At 36.6% G+C, this 21,326-nt stretch overlaps 1 long non-coding RNA gene across 1 annotated transcript in view; it reads right to left on the reverse strand.

Moving 5' to 3' along the window:
- Positions 1-9,266: 9,266 nt before the first annotated feature.
- Positions 9,267-21,326, reverse strand: part of LOC144977006 (uncharacterized) — a 12,576-nt gene continuing 516 nt past the window's right edge. Inside the window, exons 2-4 of the long non-coding RNA XR_013646217.1 lie at positions 12,112-12,268; positions 10,316-10,422; positions 9,267-9,823 (exon numbers count right to left, since the gene is read on the reverse strand). This is a non-coding gene — a long non-coding RNA (uncharacterized LOC144977006). The remainder of the gene's footprint in view (positions 9,824-10,315; positions 10,423-12,111; positions 12,269-21,326) is intronic.

Consider the following 21,326-nt stretch of genomic DNA (forward strand, 5'->3'; position numbering starts at 1 on the left):
GGCACTTTGCTGTGATTCAAATCCAACTCCATCACAAGTAAAACAACAGCTTGTGAAAGCAAAAAAGGATAAATTAAAGCTAAAACATAAGCCGGATAAACTTGCTGACCTTTTTGCCAGACGACTGTTTGACAGTGGAACTTCTAATACTACTTCTACTACAAAATCTTTACCTGTTACTGTTGTTGAATTGATGAATTGATTGACACAATGATGATCCTGACCATGTTTTGACTGATGTTATATCTTCCTCCATGAAATGTGATAATAGTTTGTTGAAGTCAACGTACATTGAAATTTTAAAAGTCTGAAATTGTTCTTATGCGTCAGCTTGATGACTTTCTAGAGGATGGCATTTATGGGGGTGAATTGGACCAAGAGACCCAGATGCTTTTAAACTTTAACAAATTTAGTTGGGGAGAGAATATTTGGAGATTTTGATTTTGATTTATACAAACGTAGGCATGCTTCTCTTCATCTCAGGAGTACTTTAAATATGTTAAAGAGGAACAAAACATGTTTGGTTGGGTCGACAGACGACGTCTCAAGTTACAAATTTATTGATTACTGCTAGACGAAATGCCCCTGCTCTTAAGTTACAGAGTAAAATTAGACAGCAACGGGTACAGCCAGATATCATAGAGAAGATGCAGGATTGCAAGAGGCTTAAAAGAGGAAAAGAATTAAAGAAAATGCAGGATAAAACTTCCAGTTTAGAGAGTATAATTGGGCAGGGAGGCATTGTATCTACTAAAGAGGAATTAGATAGACTTGTAGCATCCCCTAAAGCTTTAGAAAACCTTAGATGTCAATTAAAATATTGTAAAGTTGTTTTACTTGAACAAATTAATTATGGTGGCAATTTCAGCACTTTGTATTTTCGCATCTGTCAGCATTTAGATTTTGAACCATCACCGCTACCAAAGAAAATCAAACTTGATGAGAGTTAGGGACCATATGTATATTCATAACATCTGTATCACTCATACTCATACCATTGTTTATTATTCATTATTACACCATAGAATGCTGTGTTTTATGTTGTATGTCATTTAGTAGAGACTTAATAATTGCATTGCCAAGTATTGTTTTCTGAGGTCGGAAGGAATTTCTCTTTAAAATTCCTTTGTTTTATTATATATTTGTAGTATGTTGCTTTTAATTGTAGTTAGCATTGACACAGAATGTCAGAAACCAATGAACAGTTTCATACAGAATTCTCCAAGTACTCTAGATAATAACACAAGTGGTTGAAATCATCTCTTTCAAAGCAAGCATTTTAAGCCTAAAAACCAACCTCAATTCTTCATACAGATAAGGTTATTCTTTAGAATCACTGTAAATGTTTCAAACCACTGATTTCAGAGAGTTCTCTGATATTTGAGAGCCATGTAAATTGTCTTGAGAATGGTGATGATTATTTGAATGTACTATGTCTATATTACTTTGTATTTTATGACATGATTGAAATTTTGTCTGGATATTTTTCTTACTTTTGTCAATGTAATATTCTAACCAACTCTCTTGTACTTGGTCATATTATAAAAGGTATTTGTAGTATGATACTTTTAATTGTAGCATTACAAAGAGATGTTGATTGCCTTTACAGTGGTGTTTGTTTGAATGCTCTATGTCTATTACTTACAATTTTAAGAATATTTTGCTCTTCGAGTTCATAAGTAATCTTTCTTACTTTCGTCAACATATTATTCTTCCCTGACCTCTTTACCTTGGTCATATCATAAAATAAATTTGTAGTATCTTGCTTTTAATTGTAGTATTACAAAGAGATGTTGATTGCCTTTACAGTGGTGTTTGTTTGAATGCTCTATGTCTATTACTTACAATTTTAATAATATTTTGTATTCTTCCCTAGCCTCTTTTAATTGGCCATATCATAAAATATATTTGTAGTATCTTGCTTTTAATTGTAGTATTACAAAGAGATGTTGATTGCCTTTACAGTGGTGTTTGTTTGAATGTTCTATATCTATAAGTTACAATTTTATGAAGGTTTTGCTCTTAGTTCACAAGTAATTTTTCGTACTTTCGTCGACATATTATTCTTCCCTAACCTCTTTTAATTGGTCATATCGTAAAATATATTTGTAGTATCTTGCTTTAATTGTAGCATTACAAAGAGATGTTGATTGCCTTTACAGTGGTGTTTGTTTGAATGTTCTATGTCTATTACAATTTTAAGAATATTTTGCTCTTATGAGTTCACAAGTAATTTTTCTTACTTTCGTCGACATCATTCTAACCTAAGGTCTTATAATTCGTCATATCATAAAATGTAATTGTAGTATGTTGCTTTTAATTGTAGCATTAGAATGAGCTTTTAATTGCCTTTATAATGGTGTTTATTTGAGTATTATATCTCTATTATTTTAATTTTTATAGCATTTTTGTTTCCAAGAATGTTCAAATTTTAGTGTAAATTGCATATTACGCGGGTTTTTCTTGTTTTTGGCTTTCGCAGCACATTGTCCAACCTATTGTGAGAAATATATGATCATTATCTTCTCAAAAAAATTCGGCATGTACAATATGTTAATTGTTTCTGAAGTTTATAGCTCCCTCATGCATCCCATTTAAATTTTGTGATCATGTGAATTTGCCACTTTTGCCTACTTTTCATGTAAATTCTGTTTTTTTTCTAAGTCCCGTGTTATTTTTTCCGATTTGTATCAGCTATATCTTTGTCAATGTCCATGCTAGAGGGAAATGATCCATTTTTTAATATAAATTGATGTAATGTATTTCTGTAAAATGTATTGCATTCATCGATATCTCTTCCGATTTTGTTTTGCTATGACCTTGAAAAGAGCCCATAAATGTGGTTTCTCGGATTAATTGCAAATATTTGAATTTGAATAAATTTGAAAAGCCATAACTTTTTCGTTTGTTGTCCGATTTTGTTGAATTAAAGTTTGCTTTTAATGGTTTTTTAAGAACTATTCAAAAAACTACATGAATTGTTTGTTGCTCTCAAACTAAAAATCACTTTGTGGTACCCACTCACAGCAATCAGTTTTTAAAAAAATAGTTATTGTTCAATGTAACTATAATTCAATGAAATAGGAGAGGTTTGATTTATCTTGTTTGTAATATTTTGGGTGGCAGGAGTATTGTTATGATGATGAATCCATTCGTATTGTTGGATTAACTTATCTGTTCGTGACATAGGTATTTTTCAAGCTGTGTCATTGAATTCATTAATCCACGTTTGACAATAAATTTGAGACTATCCAAGAGCGATAACTTCTATAAACTGTCCCCACAGGAATATGCGGCCGCATCGCACCCGATGCGGCCGCATCCTGAGGCCTTCCGCATCCGTTAGCAAAAGAAAAAAAAAATTGGCTCTTTTTTGCCGAAAATTTTGGCCCTGTATTTTCGTTTTCAAAGAAAACCGGCGTTTGGTTATCCTCGACACTCCTAGGTAGCCCACTCTAAAGTGCCATATTGTGACTCATTCCAATACCTGGCCGGCCTGTCTGCAGATATCAGAATACAAATTAAAGCAGAAATGGACTTCATCTCTGAAAAGTGCAAAGTCTTTGTGCACGCAACAGACTTGTTTCAAAGTCAATCAACAGTTGCTGTCAAGGTAAGACGCCTTCATTTCAGCAGGTCTATTTTGCCTATAACACATAATTATGCATGTATTGCTTTTTTAAGACTTTTTTTTGTACTTCCTCTGTTGTATAGTATCAACTCAGTTCCAGTCTAAGATTTAACACATCACTCCTCCCTCTTTGAGTTAAAAAAAAATAATCGTTACTCTAGTCATAATGGTCGTCATTGCCTTAATCACAGGAAACTATATTTAACACATAAGTCTGATAAAAGTTGCCTGTGTTCTTACCACCAATAAAATCATCACTTTCATTCTATTTTTTATACTTCTTGTAAGCCAGCCAACAAATCATACTCATGATTCCGTTTTTCTCTCTCTCTTTCTTCTATTTTTCAAATCCAGGCATGGTCCAAACTTGAAAGTTTGCAGTACTCCTTTAGAAGCTGTGGAGTCAGCATGAGGGAAGCATCTAAGCATTTCCCAGAAGACCTGCCCTCAAAGGACAAATTGGCTCTGCAGGACCGATACCGCCAAGCTGTCTCTGCAGTGTCAGAAAAGGTTGATAAGTATATGACCCCAGATGGCCAACCAGCAGTTGAATTTTTACAGCAAATTCAATTTTTTGATCCAACTCGACTGGTGACATTTGACTTTAACAAAGACCGTTTACAGAGTGCTCTGCCTGGTTTGTCTGCTGTTCCAGAGAGTGAGTTTCACTGGTACAGGGAAACTGTGGGACCACAAGCGGTTAAAGTGTCTGGGGGGTTGCCAGTGGACCTCACTAGATTCTGGAACAGCAAGGCAGATGAGTTGCCTCAGCTGTCAAAATGTGCACGAAAGTATATTTATGCTCTTGTGAATTCAGCTGATGCAGAGCGAAGTTTTTCATTGTACACCCTGGTCTTTTCAGACCGCAGACGATCTTTGAGTGAGGATAACCTCAAGGGTCTTGTTTTCATGTTTTATAACAATTTTATTGATTCTCTGTTGTAAGTGGTGCATGTAATATTTCTTAAATTTCTTTTTAGCTTTAGACAACCATTTAATAAATTACAAAATGACATCCAACTCAAAATACAATTTTATGTCTGAGTTATTCTCACCACCCTGTTGCATGCCTAAACGTTATCACCAGTGCTGTGATTAGATTTAGTTAGTCATTAATATTGTTGTCATCGTATTGTGAATTAATGTTGATTTGATTTACTTGTTCTCTCAGCTTATAAATTTACATTACCACGTTACAAAATGTCGGATGTTTGGCATAATTTATGGCATAATGTTGGATTTTTGGCATAATTTATGACATAATTTGCCCTTTTTTGGTATAATATTGGCATAATTTTGCTCCAAAAATGGCATAATTCCGCGGGGACAGTATAAAGAGTAGCATAAATTTCATCTTATATATATTTATAATGAAGTCATCTGATATACAGTTAGTTTATCCTTAGCATATTTTTTGTCATACTCAGTTCTGCAACTTACATGTGAATGATGAAGCAATTCACCTGGACTCAGATCGGTGCACCAAAAATTACCAGGGTTCCTCTGGTGGGATGGAGGTGGAGGGTGCATTGGTCATTTGGAGAAGGTCGCTGGACCATGGCATGCATTACCTCCAGATGGTCAGAGATGGGGATTCAAAAGCTTTTAATGCTGTCCGAGATGCCCAGCTCTACGGTAGCCAGCAAGTCACCAAAGAGGACTACGTGAATCACGTCGCTAAAAGACTAAACACTGCTCTGAGGAACGTGGTTGCTGACTGTTGAAAGAAATCAGTAACTCTTGGTGGGAGACTGAAGGGCAGTCTAACCCAGGTGAGATTAACAGATTTGTGCAATCTTTATAGCTTTTTAGACTTATTTTCAGACAATAATGGGCATGAAGCTTCAGTTCATACTTATGTTTGACGAACCCATTGTTGGAATCAAGAAATCATCCTGTGACATCCTCAAATCTTGAGGATGACACGGGTGATGGTAGGTATTTCTAAGGAGTTTTGTATATTTATTTTTCCGACAAATCATGCTGGGGTTTCTGGGATATAGCTAGAGTTATCGTCGAACATGTATTCCACAAAACCACGCTTTTGACTTCCAGATATTATCTCAATTAGAATGTCCTTTCTCATAATTTTTTTTTTATTATTTAAAATTTCCATTGATTATTTCCTCTGAATCTTTCTTTGAGAAGTTTTAAACGGTAGAATTATCATTCTCTCTCTCTCAAAGTTGTTTTTTTTGGGTTTGTTTTTTTTTAATAATAAAAGTTAAATATGAGACATTGAGTCTCATTTTTACTTTTTTTTTTGTAATGTTTAATTATTTTTATTCAGGCGAAGATTGCACTTTTGCAGAAGTACTATACCAGATCAGTGAGGGCCACCTTCAAGCACTCCACTTCTGCACCAGATAATCCTCAGAAGGAGGATCATGAGGATTGCCCCACCGGTGCAGACAGCGGGTGTGCTTACCAGAAAGAATGTGCTCTTGGTCGGTCACCGGTCAAGATGAAAGAACCGGCCACTAACCTCAACTCGAAGGTGGCTGATTATGTTAGGCCAGTATACAAACGCCTGACGGACCCCTTCCTGCTCAGTCGTTGCTTGCTGGGGAAGACTCAGAATAGTAATGAGTCTTTCCACAGTGTTATTTGGGCCAAGTGCCCAAAACATTTGTTCGCTGGCTACAAGCGGGTATTTGTTGCTTGCAGCTGGGGAGTTCAACACGGGCTCCACAGCCTCCCATGACTTTATCACTCAGCTTGGTGTGCCATACATTGTTCAGTGTACAAGTTTAGGCTGCAGGTGGGACCTCAAACGGATTCGAGCCGCGGATGCTGCTGTGAATGTTGTGGCCAAGAAACGGCGAGAGGTCCGAAGACTAGCCCAACAGAAGTCACAGGAGGAGTTCGTCCGCAGTGAGGGTGACCCTTCATACGTCCCTGGGGGTTTTGAGTAGTTGATACTTCGCTCACCCCCCCCCCCCCCCCCCCCCCCGCCCCTCCATGTATTTTTCTTTTCATACTAGATTTAACTTTATTTCTTTTCCCCTAAGTTTTCAGTATGGATAGATCAAATTGCAGGGAGATGAATTGCAGGGTGTTTACTTTTCAATTTCTAATGTGTGTGTCTTTTCTATTATTATTTTTTAAAATCATTATTATATATTTCTCTTCAGGGCTCAGTCATTGCACCAACATTATTTAATGTCTACATCAGTGACATGCAAAAACAAGATCACACCAACGTCACTGGTCCATACATGGCTCTGTTCTTTTCAGGGGAGGCGAAACGTGGTCATCTTGCTGCCTGTCGAGATGTTCAGAAAATTGAAACGAAACCTCACATTGCTCACTCTCTTCAACGCGATGCATTTGGAAGGCAATTTCTGCACGATGATACCGTCCTCGTTGCCTTCAAGACCCTGTACATCTGGCTGAACAAAGCTTGATTTCAACAAGTTGATTTCACTGTTGCTCCGGCTACAAGGGAGGTTATGGACCGCCAGCTAGGAAGATATTTCACAGGTCCTCTGTCAAAAGTATCCGAAGAGCTAAGGAGATCAACGCTCTCTACACCACTCCACAACATTTGGGCAGAGCGTGCTCTTGATTCTCAAGTCAGGAGGGCTCCTAATGCCGATTTAACCTTTCTTGATTCAAAGGTTAAAGTAAATGTTAATCACACCATGGCATGGCTTGATAAAAAGAATGCAAAGGAGCAACAAAGCATCATTACTTTCGCAATTCACTGAGGAGCTCTCGTTCGAAAGCAGGGGAAAGACAGGATGAAACTGAAAGAAGAAGTCCAGGCAAAATGGCAAGGACAAAAGATTCAAAAGCTGGATATGTCCAATACGAAATAAGACAGCCAAAGATGTGGACAATATACAATCATTGGATAATACCTTCTTCGACAATCTGTCAGATTCTGTATGGGGGAAAGTCAACTTAACTCTTAATCTGGATCCTCTTTTAGTTGGAATATACCTCGAACACATCTGGTTAGAAGAGTGAAAGGATGTGAGATATATGGAACATATATATCATCAAAGTGTGTAGTGCCTACTGGCAACCCGAATGGAGAAGGAGGCAGTAGATGACAATTAATTCAAACGACATAACTGTGGACGTGATTCTTGGTGATTTACTCTTTTTGTGTTTTCACCCAATATTTGCTGTTCTAGATCTATTTCATTGTGTCATGGTGGTAAAATATAGAGAAAGTTTGAAAAAAATATTTCATTTGATACCTAATTTATCAAAATTGGACAAATCTATGCAAAGTTATAAAAGAATAACTGATGTGCGACGAGGTCGTGATTGGTTTATTACGCCATTATTATGCACCATTATGTAATATTTTAAGCTTTTCCCCTGATAAGATTGTTATTTCATTCTAAAATATCATTGTATAGGATCCTGGTATGAGTATTTGGGATTTTGGCATGATATGATCTGTTGGGTTTTTTTTCTCATTGTGGTCTAAGACAGTTTATTGAATTTTGATTTGTGCATTTTGATTGGACATGCATTTGAGTTCATTTCTGTGATTATCTTTTATCTTTTCTCTTTTCCAGCTTTGTCTACAAAATAATTATAATTACAAATGAGGGTTCAGTCGTGGCCTCACCCATAGTCTTGATAAATTTTATCTGGGGTACCACCAGGGATAATAATACAAAGGAAGCAACCCTATCACTTTACTTTCTTCTTGTCATCATTTCAACATCTTTCTTATAAATAACACCACTTGCTCTGAAACAAAGCCATACAATGTTAATTATGGACCTTGAATTGACTAATGGTCCAGTTTGAGCAGCGTGCGTGATGCAAAGACATGATTACCACTATTTTTCATGTCAACAGCTAAAGGGAAACAACTCTTTGATTGAGCAGTTGTATGATGATAAGCCCTTCTTTAACAGTAGAAGTATTCCAAAATAACATTTAAAACTATTCAGCACTTCTTTTGTTTTTGCTTTTGCTACGGACCCCATTCATTAACATTTCTAGGTTTCAGTAAACGCACACCTACCAGGAAACTTAGACCTGTAAATGAGCTCTATAAAAATTGACTAAAACTGAAACTCTTGGTACCAGAAAAATCCAAAGAATCGAAATGAATAGTGAACAGCTAACTCGCTTGAGCAAAACAATGGCAGAAAACTAATTTGCGTGGGAATTAATTAAGCTACTCACCATTGTTTCTTATAATTAGGTACCCAATCAGTGAAGAAACGATCAACCAGTTTGTTTACAACATGAGGCAATCGAGATGTGCTTGTAGCAATCATATAACTTTAAACTTGAAGGTGTCTACATAACGCACTTGCGGCGTTCGCCTCTTACCTTTTCATACTTTTACTTCCAGCCAGGTAAATGTGGTCAAATTTGACTTCGACGAAACAGTGAAATTTATCGCTTAGGCGACTAAATTAAAATTGGCTACCATGGAGATCACGACAGGTTTGGAAACTGAAAAAATAATTTCACGAAGGCTGTGTGAAAATACACTGGGATGTGTTCAGACAAGGCAATTCTAAAAAGACCAAATCAAGCTTAGCCTTGGCAATATATCCATTGTTAATATACATGGCCCTTGAGCTATGCGTAGCACTGTAGAACACTCCTAATTACTTTATGGTCATTTGACTACGATTATGAATTCTTTCTTTCCTTTTTAAAAATATTTGAATTTGACAAAGTGACTGATTTCAGTTCATTGACTGAGAATTTACAGGTCTGGAAACTGGACTATTGTTACACATTATTCCAACCATGGCAAATATGTCACCTCAAAATAGTATTATTATATCAAGTTGATATATAGATTCTGAAAATCAAATTCATAGCCCAGAGTATGAGACTTGGGTTAAAATCGTATGCTTCATTTAGGAAAATGAATATAAATTGTTAAACTGACACAAGCAAAAAGTTAACATGTCTGGTCATTTCAATTTTAAAACCCCCTTTTGACATCTGGTTTACTCAAGCATAATACGTGTCACATACAATAAATCACATACAATAAATAAACAAGAGCAAATTTTACCTAAAATACCTCAAAAGAAAAACTGTTGTCTACCATCCCATAAAACTACAAGTAATCAACAATCTTTGTGGAAAATGGTTGACTGTATAAGCAAATTTCTCCATGGCAACATGTTCATATTATATGATACAAAATGGTTAGCATATGATCCAGACTGTTTAGTGAATCAAAGAACAGGAAACCTGCAAAAGACATGAAGAAATATTATAGCAGATACAACCCAAAAAGCGTGGTATGCAGTAAATGGTAAAACAGAGTTATGAGCCTTAGCTTTTTTCTCAAAATTGTGACAAAACATGAATGGACAGTATAATTTAGCAGAGTTTTGACAGAAAAGAGAAAAATAACATACAGGGTGGACCTAGATGCATTCTTCTGTTAATTTATAAATTTTGGTAAAAAATCTTTAAAGAGCAAATTCATAATTATCTGACTGACCCAACATTGTGTTTATCTTTTTGCTATGGGTTTTACAGTTTAAGCAACAGTACATATTTCATTTCCTAATCAATAGTTTTAAATTGTGCAATTCTATAATACCTTATGACTTTTGTATAAATCACATCTATTTCAAAAATGAAAGAAAGCCATATGTATTGAATTTAATTGACATAAGTAACTGAGATTTCATATATCACAATTCCACAGCACTTCTGTATATCATCACTTGTTACCTGTGCTAATTCCTACACTTTTGATTTTGGAAATCCTCCCAAAAGTGAGGGGGGCACATCTTACAGCTCTCATTCATTGCTAGATGCTAGCCACTGAAGTCGATCGCCTGAAAAATAAAAATGATATTCTGGTTAAAACTTTTAAATATGACAAGTTTTCAACATATATATATATATTTACAGATGTCTGAATGTAAAATTTTTCATTTGTCTTGACCCCCAGCAACCCATTTGGTAAAATGATAGAAGTTTAATGATGCAATATTAAATATTATCTGCCCCTTGTCCCCTGTCTAGCAAAAGTACATACACAGCTCTTGGTTGGAACTTGTGGTGTGAAAAAAAAAATAATGGAATAAACCAGTGTACCACCTGGAAGGTATTGAGCAACCATAACTTTTTCCTTTACTTATGGTCATTACACCAAATAGTCTTTGGATTATCTCACCTGGGCAGCCTAGCCTAGTACATCATTTCTGATTTCTCGAAAATTCATCAAAATGGGTGGGAGCTAATATATATAGACTCTCAAATGAAATCTGTGGGTCTTTTTTTTATCACTACCTTGTAGATGAAAATTGATTAATTTCTGGTGACCTAAACAATGATGCCTGAGGATTTAATAAAATTCATATACTTAAAACATACATACATTTAGGTACACTTTTGGTTGAAGCGTCTTAATAACGATGTATAATACTATGCATAAGAGAACCAAGTTTAAGTGATACTAAGCTGCTAGAAGTTATGGACTAAAAAGTAATTAATAAAAATAAATATACAGCTTCGAAAAAGAACAAAACACCAAACACAGCGTTTCGTGTTTTGTTCTTTTTTGAAGACGGATCCATTTTTGTCCAATAAAAGACTCAAGGCTGTTGATGAAAAATCTCCAAAAAAAATAAATAATTGAATCATATATTCTCCCTCTCTCTTCTGAAGGTTTGTGTTCTTAATCTCATTAAATCATATCAGACACAGAAGCATGCTATTATTATGCATCATAATCATAATACAAGATGTGGAATTAGAAGAAAGAAGAAATCACTCATTGGAATGTTGACAGTATTTCATTAAAATATTTTTTCACGATCTCTGGTTCAGCTTCATTATGGATTCCATTAACCACAATCCTAACAGCATTTGCGAAAAAAAAATAACGACGATACTGGTATTGATCAAGATGTGAATGTCAACGTAAAAACGACAAAAGCATCAAAACCAACTTTTCTACCTCAACCAAATCCTCACTAACAACTCCCCCTTGCTAAAATGTGAATCTTATGCCTGATTGAGAATTGAGATGATCCCCCCCCCCCCCCCTAGGAATAAGAAAACAAGCAGACCATATATAGAACTCGGAGAAGACGGTTAGAAAAGAAATGAAAGTAATTGGCAAGACCGGGAATGAGTAAAACTGGCTGGCCACAGTTATAGATACTTGGAAAAACCTTATTGACTCTAGAAGAGGCAAAGGGATTTAAGTAAGTAACACTTGGAGTCACTTTGTCTCAACACCAGAAGGTGGAAATTAAGCTTATACATATTTGTTATCTACATACTGGTTTGAAATGATAATTTTTTTGATAGTGACTTCATAATCAAGGATAATGTACTTGAAAGATGAAGGAGCAATATCTCCAAGTCATTTCATTGTATGTCACTAATCATTCTGTCTATTGAATATTGTCAATAAATCCCATCAGACATGCTCAGGTAATCAATAGGCAGAAAACAAGAACAACCATCTCTCCTAATACTAATACCTCCTGTCAATACAGAGATTTCTTACTTACCTGATGTATTTGCTCCGCGTAAAGAGAAGATGAACAGCTTCTCTAGATACTAAGGCAGAACATTCACCAGGTTGATCCTTTTGATAACTTGTGGTTCAATCAATAGCCAATTCAACTGTGGTTCAAGCGGTTCACTTGTGATACTAACACCTGTGAACTGTTGACAAAAAGCATGAAAAAAAAGCACATCACAGATTTTAATTCACGATCCTCTAACCATGTGCAAGATTCTTTTACAGTGGAATCCGTTTTAAGTCAACAGTCTTGTTGGTCTCCAATTTTGTGACCATCTAAAATTGTTGGGTTTTTGTTTGTTTTGTTTTTTTGATAATGGACAAAGTCAACCAATCTTTATGGTTTGCCTGTGATGGGTTTATCAGGATTCCACTGTGATGTTAAAAATGAATAAAGAATTGCATTTGCTCGTGCCAAATTCTGCATAAAATAAATAACATGAATGAAAATTTGTTTGATGGTTTTAACAGACCTGCCAACCTTCCCAGGATAAAAAGTGTATTCTATGACCCTAAAAATTGTATGTTTTAGCAAAAAAGTGTATTTTGTCCGCACATGTGGAAAAAAGTGCGCACTATACAAATATTAATATAAAAGCTAACACCAAATCCAAATCAAAATAAACCCTGATAAAATATTTGGGTGAGTGGTCTTCAATTCAATAGATGACATTTTGCAACAGTAGCAAGATATTTTTCATATATGTTATCTAATGATCCATCTCTCTCTTTTTTTTCTTTGAGCATTCACTACTACTACTACTTCTACTACTACTATTACTACTATCACTACTACATACCACTTATACTATTACTGTTGAAAATACTCAAACCAATCTAATTGTTACCTCCCTTATTTGGTGCCTTGCGCATGACTGTAGAGTAGTGGGCGGAAGGGTAGACCGGCTATCGGCCATTGTTGTTTTTTTTGGATGGAACGTTGATTATTATCAAGCAATAAAATTCTGAAACTAGCTGACTCGTTGTTGTTTTATGTGTTGTAACACATTTATTATAATTACTTTGGTCAAATGATGGGAAATTCGCAAGGATGTAATATGCTAAACAAGTTAAATACTTCTAAAATGGTTCTAGAGGCGAACTGGACTTCTCACGAAGTTGGCACGCCTCTCTAACTTTAAATGTTGTTTCCACTGGCTCACCTCTACTCTTCTTCTGTCGCATCAACCGTATAATGTTAAGGCACTGTCTACGTAAACGGTGGTAACTCCGGTAACGTTACCGCTACAATACAAGCAATGGATGGACCTCGCTCTGTATGTGTGTGTGTGTTATTTTTAAAAATCAATAATATAACCCATAATAAAAGGCGAGATTCAAGGTTACCGTTACTATTACAAGAGAGCCTCGCCTTTGGCTTACCGACCTCCGCTGACTGTCCAATTCGCCTTGAGCACGCATTCACGTAAAAGATAAATAATTTTTTTCAAAACCTACCTCTGTTTCAAAAACTAGCATCTTTCAACTTTCTAAGAAACATTGTGATTTTTCAGAACTTTAGTTCGTTAAAAAATACCGGCCAATCTGACCCGTTGAGTCGAATGAAAACGAAATTTTGTTGTTTACACGGTTTAAAGCGTAAATAAGCATTCATGGACTTCCTGTGTTGTTTTTACAGTGTCACGTGACCGTTTTGAGAAATTTGTCATCTGCTACAAATAATTAGACCGGTGGGGGGTAGATATTTTCATTGGAGCAGAAAAAAAGTGAGTATTATTTCTTGTACTTGTAGAAAGTACTAGGGTCCAACAGCAGTCAAGTTGATTGAATGAAAGAAAAAAGGCCTTTTTTATCCGCCGCCACCACCCCCGTGAGAGTGGAGGTGGGGGGGGATTTGCATGAAGACGAAAGGGAGATGTGTCGCTTGGTGACGTAGAACATGTCAAGGATGCTCGCAGGTGTTCTTAACCCCTTAACAGCGAAGCTAATTTTTTGCTTCCAGATAATAGCTTGCTTTTATCTTTATTATTGTTAACGGAGAATACAGCGTTTCCACCAAGAGAGCAGTCAGACTATCGCAACTCGGACTTCAATTGTCTATAATCGTTTTGCCGTTACTTGTCTTTTGATGAAAGAAGATTTGGTGTTAGGTCAAAGATCAAATTTCGCCGCTAAAAGGTTGCATTGCTACTGGGTTTGCTCTCCCCCCCCCCCCTCCTTTTTTTCTTCAACTTAGTATTGTTGATTGCTATTTCCTTTTTTATGATTAGCAAGTGCCGTAAGAGTCTCACAGGATGCAGGAGTACTGCAATTAACCCTTTGCCAGTGACACTGATTTCTTTTGTTTTCAAATAATAGTCTTCATTTATATTATTTTTTAATGCAGAAAAAAAAAAACGTTTCCACCATAAGAGCAGTAAGAATATTGATAAAAAGCTCTTTGAGCGCGTTGGGTGGATATTGCCCTATATAAAAGCTCAAGTTTTTAAATTGTAATTTGTATTTTGTCTTTTGATGAAAACGGTAAGATTTTATTTTTGGTCCAAGTAAGATTGATATTCGCCTTTAAAAGGTTAAGTTGTTTTGTTTTTTCAGGGTTTTTTTTTTTTTCAAATGCGGATATGCTGCTTCTTCCTTTTTTTTCCTCAACTGGCAAGCTATCGCTGTACTTACCCGCATGGTTTGCACACACAAAAGGATACATCTTGGTCACAAAACCTTACATCCAGGTCACAAAATCAGACAACTAAGTCACACATCAAGACATTTCTGTTTCGTTTGTTCCAAGATAGCAAAACAAACCAGGCGTCTTGGAATTCGAAAGAGCTTTCCATCAAATATTTGGTATTTGCAAGACCCCCAGAAACCAATTCCCGATACAACTCTTGTGCATGGTTACTTATGACCTTGATTTCTTTCGTACCCACTCCCAAAATCCCACTTATTGTGTGTTATAGGCAGAACATAATAAATAGCTGGGCTGCCACATGCATGACTAAATTGGCCAAAGAGAGAATCTATACTTTGGCATTAGACACTCATTACCTGATGTCTTGGTTTTTAAAAAAGTAGGAGGTGACAACATAAATAATATAAGATACGCAGACGATACGGTACTCATTGCAACATCAGAAATCCAACTTCAAAAGATTGTTGACAAAGTGGTAGTAGATAGTGAAGCCAAGGGAATGGAAGTGAATATCACCAAAACGGAATGCATGGTAATACAGAAAAACCCCGAAAACAACAACACCTGCAATATAACGATTCACGGCGAGCAACTTACCAACGTAGAAAGTTTTAAATACCTAGGTTCAATAGTGACAACAGATGGAAGATGTAACCGAGACATACGAGCAAGAATAACCCAAGCCAACAGGCCTTCATGGACCTGGGAAACATTTTGAAAAACAAACAGATGTCGTTCGGGATTAGATTCCGAGTCTTGAAGTGCTACGTGTGACCAATCTTGTTATACGGATGCGAAAGCTGGACTACAAATGCAGAAACACAAAAGAACATTGAAGCTTTTGAAATGTGGTGCTTGAGAAGGATGCAGAGAATATCGTATACTGCACACAAAACGAACGAAGAAGTGCTAAAACAAACATACCAACAAAGGAAACTAATGCCCTTAATAGTGGATCGACAACTATCCTTTTTCGGACACATAGTAAGGAAAGATAAGAATGAATACCTGGCAAGTTGTGGAAAAATACCTGGTAAACGCGCCCGGGGGAGACAAAGAAAAACACTCATAGACCAACTGAAGGGCTTCACCAACCTAACAATCCAAGAGCTGTTTGAAAAAGCAAGAGACAGGGAGGAATGGAGAGAGATAATTCATGCAGTATCCGAAGCCTGGACCAGGCATGGAACCTAGAAGAAGAAGAAGAAGAAGTGAGAGAGAAAAACAAAACAATCATACATGTATCTGCAAACAGCAGAATGTTTTCATTTTACAATGAGATGGGAAGGGGAAGGGATAACACTATGATAAGAGAGAGAGAGAGAGAGAGAGAGAGAGAGAGAGAGAGAGAGAGAGAGAGAGAGAGAGAGAGAGAGAGAGAGAGAGAGAGAGATGGGCGGGGGGATGGGGGGATAGTAAGGGGGAATGGGAAAAGATGAAAGAAACAATGGGTTGCCTGATGACGTAGATCAAAGGATTGTTACAGCGTTGTTCACGGTGCGTACTTCGTGAAATTTTAACCTTTTACAGTGACACTGATTTTTTTCTCCAGATTGCTTATGCAGAATAAATCGTTTCCACCAAGAGAGCAGTAGTAAGAGTATATTTCGACTCGGGCTTCAATTAAACTATGAATCGTAAAGCTTGTCTTTGATAACATTAAGACTAAGATCTGGAGTTTGGGGAGTGTAAGATGGAATCTCACCATTAATGGTTAAAATTGTTTTGATTTTTTTTTAAATAACACACACACACACGAGCGCACCAGGTCACGACAGCGAGGACCATCTATTGCTTGTGTTGCAACGGTAAACCAGTTTACGTGTACGTAGATCCTGATGCTAGATGCCCCGTTACCGTGTACGTAGGCACTCCCAAAAAAAAAAAAAAAAAGACACACAGAGTCTCGCATCCGCTACGAACTAATTTTGCGCACCAATTTTTTCTGCACTTATGCACTAAATTGCATACCTATCTAGGGATACTTTTTTCCGTATCTTTTTCTCAATAAACTGTTTTAAAAACCTTTGTTTTTTGTTTTTTTTTTGCGACGGCACCATTGAAACAGACGTAAGCCTCCACGATTTCGCGAGGAATAATTAATCATGAAAAAATTTACAATATAATTTCAAACACAATTTTTGAAATTCATCAAGTTCAAGGATTGTCTACTAACCAGTACCGAATGTTTTTTGATAGAAAACAAATGCATCTTCAAATCTTAACTGCTTTTGACGGTAAGCCAAACGAAGGCTTGGTAAGGATAAAGAAGCTAAGTCGTATTGGTAACCCTGGCGCAGTTACTTGAGGCTACGGTACCCGGTTGGTAACGAAAATAATGATACCAAGATATCTGCGATATTCCACTTTATAACGAAGTTATGCATCTTTAATTGAACCCCCCTCAAATTTCGTAAAAGCGAACGGCAATTTCCAGTCATAACTTTCTTAACTTATTATGTAGGCACTTGCAAGAATTTTTCAAAATAGTGATATCGGTATTAATTTAGCGTAGAAAAATAAAGGGGAGTGAAACATTTACTAAAGTGAAAAAATTATCGCTCTATCTCAACTAGTTAAAAAGTTATGACCTTTTATGTGGTGAAAAATCTCTATAGAAGCTTATAGGAAAAGATGTGACCAAAACACAGCAACCCAATGGATAATCAAGTATAATTCAGAAACAGCTTCCGATACAACTTTGAAATTTTTACATGTGGTAATTCAACATCTCTGTAATACATTGCAAACAGAAAAATAATTATTTATTGAGAGAGAAAGGTATAGTTTAGAGCTGAAACAGCTGAAATCAAGGAAAAATAGATCACGACATGCAAATGAATGACCTATTGGAATTTTGGAAAAGTCGACAATTAAATATTTATTCACATGTAGATAGACCAAATACACCATTGAATCGGCGTCATTTAGTTATTCACTTTGAACTTTTGAAAATGAAAATAGACCTCATAAAAGCAGAGATATGGACTGATAAATGTTTGAGGTGGTGTATCAGTGTTTAAAATGATCGAAAATAGGTGATTTTAAAAACTTCCGCTCCCCCGTTCCCCTAAATTGGACAGACGTCCGTCAAAGGATGAAAAACGTCAAAATCAACAGTGAAAAATCAATCGGAAAAAAAAGGAGAGAATTGTAAATTATAAAATGAATGCATGGACATGAAAACGCAATTAATTGAATAATTTAAAACAAAATAAAATAACTTCCATAAATGGAATATATTGTAAGATATAAAGATGTAAAGTTTTGATGTGGATTGACGAAGTTATCTCTCAAACGCAGCAGACGACAGGAAGTGAATCAGTATAAGAAAATGGCAGCTTCTGTAAACAATCGTGGCCAATTACTGTATTTTGGGGAGCTCTAACTTTTGAGTGCAAACATATTTTGCTCTGAAATTTTTAGAGAAGCTACTTTAATATGTATCTCAGATGGACTTTTTTTTATTAAGAAGGACCATCTCTGGTTTAAAAGTTATAAGCGTTTAAACACATATACTCTCTTTACACAAAGATTTCTCAAAATCATGATATAAGAAGATAATAATATTAGAGAGCCTCGCCTTTGGCCTACCAACCTCCGCTGCACGTCCAACTCGCCTTGAGCATGCATTCACGTAAAATATAGATTTTTTAAAAAAACCTACCTCTGTTTCAAAAACTAGCATCTTTCACCTTTCTAAGAAACATTTTGATTTTTCAGAACTTTAGTTCGTTAAAAAATACCGGCCAATCTGACCCGTTGAGTCGAATGAAAACGAAATTTTGTTGTTTACACGGTTCAAAGGAAATGCCGTAAATAAGCTTTCATGGACTTCCTGTGTTGTTTTTACAGTGTCACGTGACCGTTTGAGAAATTTGACGTCTGCTACAAATAATTAGACCGGTAGGGTGTAGATATTTTCGTTGGAGCAGAGAAAAAGTGAGTATTATTTCTTGGACTTGTAGAGAGGCCTAGGGTCCACCAGCAGTCAAGTTGATTGAATAAAAGAAAAAAAGGCCTTTTTTATCCGCCGCCACCACCACCATGAGAGTGGAGGGTGAGGGGGGGGGGGGGTGTTGCATGAAGACGAAAGGGAGACGTGGTGACCTTGGGTGACGTAGAGGATCTCAAGGATGCTGGCAGCAGTTGCAGGTGTTCTTAACCCCTTAACGGCGAAGCTAATTTTTTGCTTTTAGATAATAGTTTGCTTTTATCTTTATTATTGTTAACGGGGAATACAGCGTTTCCACCAAGAGAGCAGTCAGACTATCGCAACTCGGACTTCAATTGTCTATAATCGTTTTGCCGTTACTTGTCTTTTGATGATAGAAGATTTGGTGTTAGGTCAAAGATCGAATTTCGCCGCTAAAAGGTTGCATTGCTACTGGATTTGCTCCCCCCCCCACCTTTTTTTTTTCTTCTTTTTTTTTTTCACCTTAGTATTGTTGATTGCTATTTCCTTTTTTATGATTAGCAAGTGCCGTAGGAGTCTCACAGGATGCAGGAGTACTGCAATTAACCCTTTGCCAGTGACACTGATTTTTTTTGTTTTTAAATAATAGTCTTCATTTATATTATTTTTTAACGCAGAAAAACAAAAACGTTTCCACCATAAGAGCAGTAAGAATATTGATAAAAAGCGCTTTGAGCACGTTGGGTGGATATTGCCCTATATAAAAGCTCATGTTTTTAAATTGTATTTTGTTTTTTGTCTTTTGATGAAAACGGTAAGATTTTATTTTTGGTCCAAGTAAGATTGATATTCACCTTTAAAAGGTTAAGTTGTTTTGTTTTTTTTTCAAATGACTAGTGAGAGAGAAAAAACAAAACAATCATACATGTATCTGCAAACAGCAGAACGTTTTCATTTTACAATGAGATGGGAAGGGGAAGGGATAACATTATGACAAAAGAGAGAGAGAGGGAGAGAGAGAGAGAGAGAGAGAGAGAGAGAGAGAGAGAGAGAGAGAGAGAGAGAGAGAGAGAGAGAGATGGGCGGGGGAATGAGGGGGAATGGGAAAAGATGAAAGAAACAATGGGTTGCCTGATGATGTAGATCAAAGGAATGTTACAGCGGTGTTCACGGAGCGTACTTCGTGAAACTTTAACCTTTTACAGTGACAGTTTTTTTTCTGCAGATTGCTTATGCAGAATAAATCGTTTCCACCAAGAGAGCAGTAGTAAGAGTATATTTCGACTCGGGCTTCAATTAAACTATAAATCGCAAAGCTTGTCTTTTAATGATAACATTAAGACTAAGATCTGGAGTTTGGGGAGTGTAAGATGGAATCTCGCCAATAATGGTTAAAATTGTTTTGATTTTTAAAAATATAACACACACACACACACACGAGCGCGCGCGGTCACGACAGCGAGGACCATCTATTGCATGTGTTGCAACGGTAAATCAGTTTACGTGTACGTAGATCCTGAGGCGAGATGCCCCGTTACCGTGTACGCACCCCCCCCCCCCCCAAAAAAAAAAAAAAAAAGAAAGAGACACACACACACACGCACATACACACACGCACGCAGTCTCGCATCCGCTACGAACTAATTTTGCGCACCAATTTTTACTGCACTAATGCACCAAATTGCATTTGGTTTGGCCACTTGGCCTCCTGTAACCAACTTTTTGCCTTCCTCTGACTTTCCCCGTTATATCGTTTTACTCTGGTACCGGTAAAACATTTTATTTGGCAATCTAAATATCTAAATGCAACACGTGCTAACGCCACAGATTGCATTTGCTAATGCTTCTATATATACGAATTTTCCTTATCCTATCTAAATTGTTTAACAAATCTAAAGAGTTTTCGCGAGGCTAAGGTGGGTTTGGTGGTATTTGGGCTCCTGCCGAGGAATCTGGCCTCTTGCTATAGCTAGTTTGGTCTCTTACTCAAAAATGATCTGGCAACCCTGCCTGGCTAGGCGGAACCTTGATAACAGAAACGGGACCCACACGATTTCGCGAGGAATTAATTATGAAAACAATTAGGATATAATTTCAACACAACTTTTGAAATTCATCAAGGATTGTCCATTACCGAATGTTTTTTTATAGAAAACAAATGCATCTTCAAATCTAAACTGCTTTTGACGGTAAGCGGTAAGTTTTTATTTATTTTTCTGTCCAAACGAATGATTTGTCCTGGTTATAGAAGCTAAGTATTGGTAACACCGGCTCAGCTCTCTAGCATCATTGTATGTAGAATTTTATGCCCTTCCCAATGATATATAATAGATGCCACTTCATTCCACTGAGAAAGAAGAATGAACATTTTAAAATCACTCCTAAATTTTTTCCCCTCAAAAACGGAAACAGAAATCCTCGCCTGTTTTCAACTTGCGAGAGCTAGACTTCTTGCAAGTGCCTATATTATGGGGGTGAGTTGGGTCACAATTTGTTTGTTGACTCCTGCCCCTGCTGCACTGCTCACTCACTAAACTGCCTAAAGTTACCGTGTACGTAGACACTCAGTAATGAAAAACCAACAAACGTCTGCAATTCTGCGGAATGATAGACCGTATGGGAAATCTCACCCAAT

This window comes from Berghia stephanieae, chromosome 7, assembly GCF_034508935.2.
Source record: "Berghia stephanieae isolate SIO BIC M18660-M18661 chromosome 7, UCSD_Bste_1.3, whole genome shotgun sequence".
In the NCBI taxonomy this organism is placed as follows: Eukaryota; Metazoa; Mollusca; class Gastropoda; order Nudibranchia; family Aeolidiidae; genus Berghia; species Berghia stephanieae.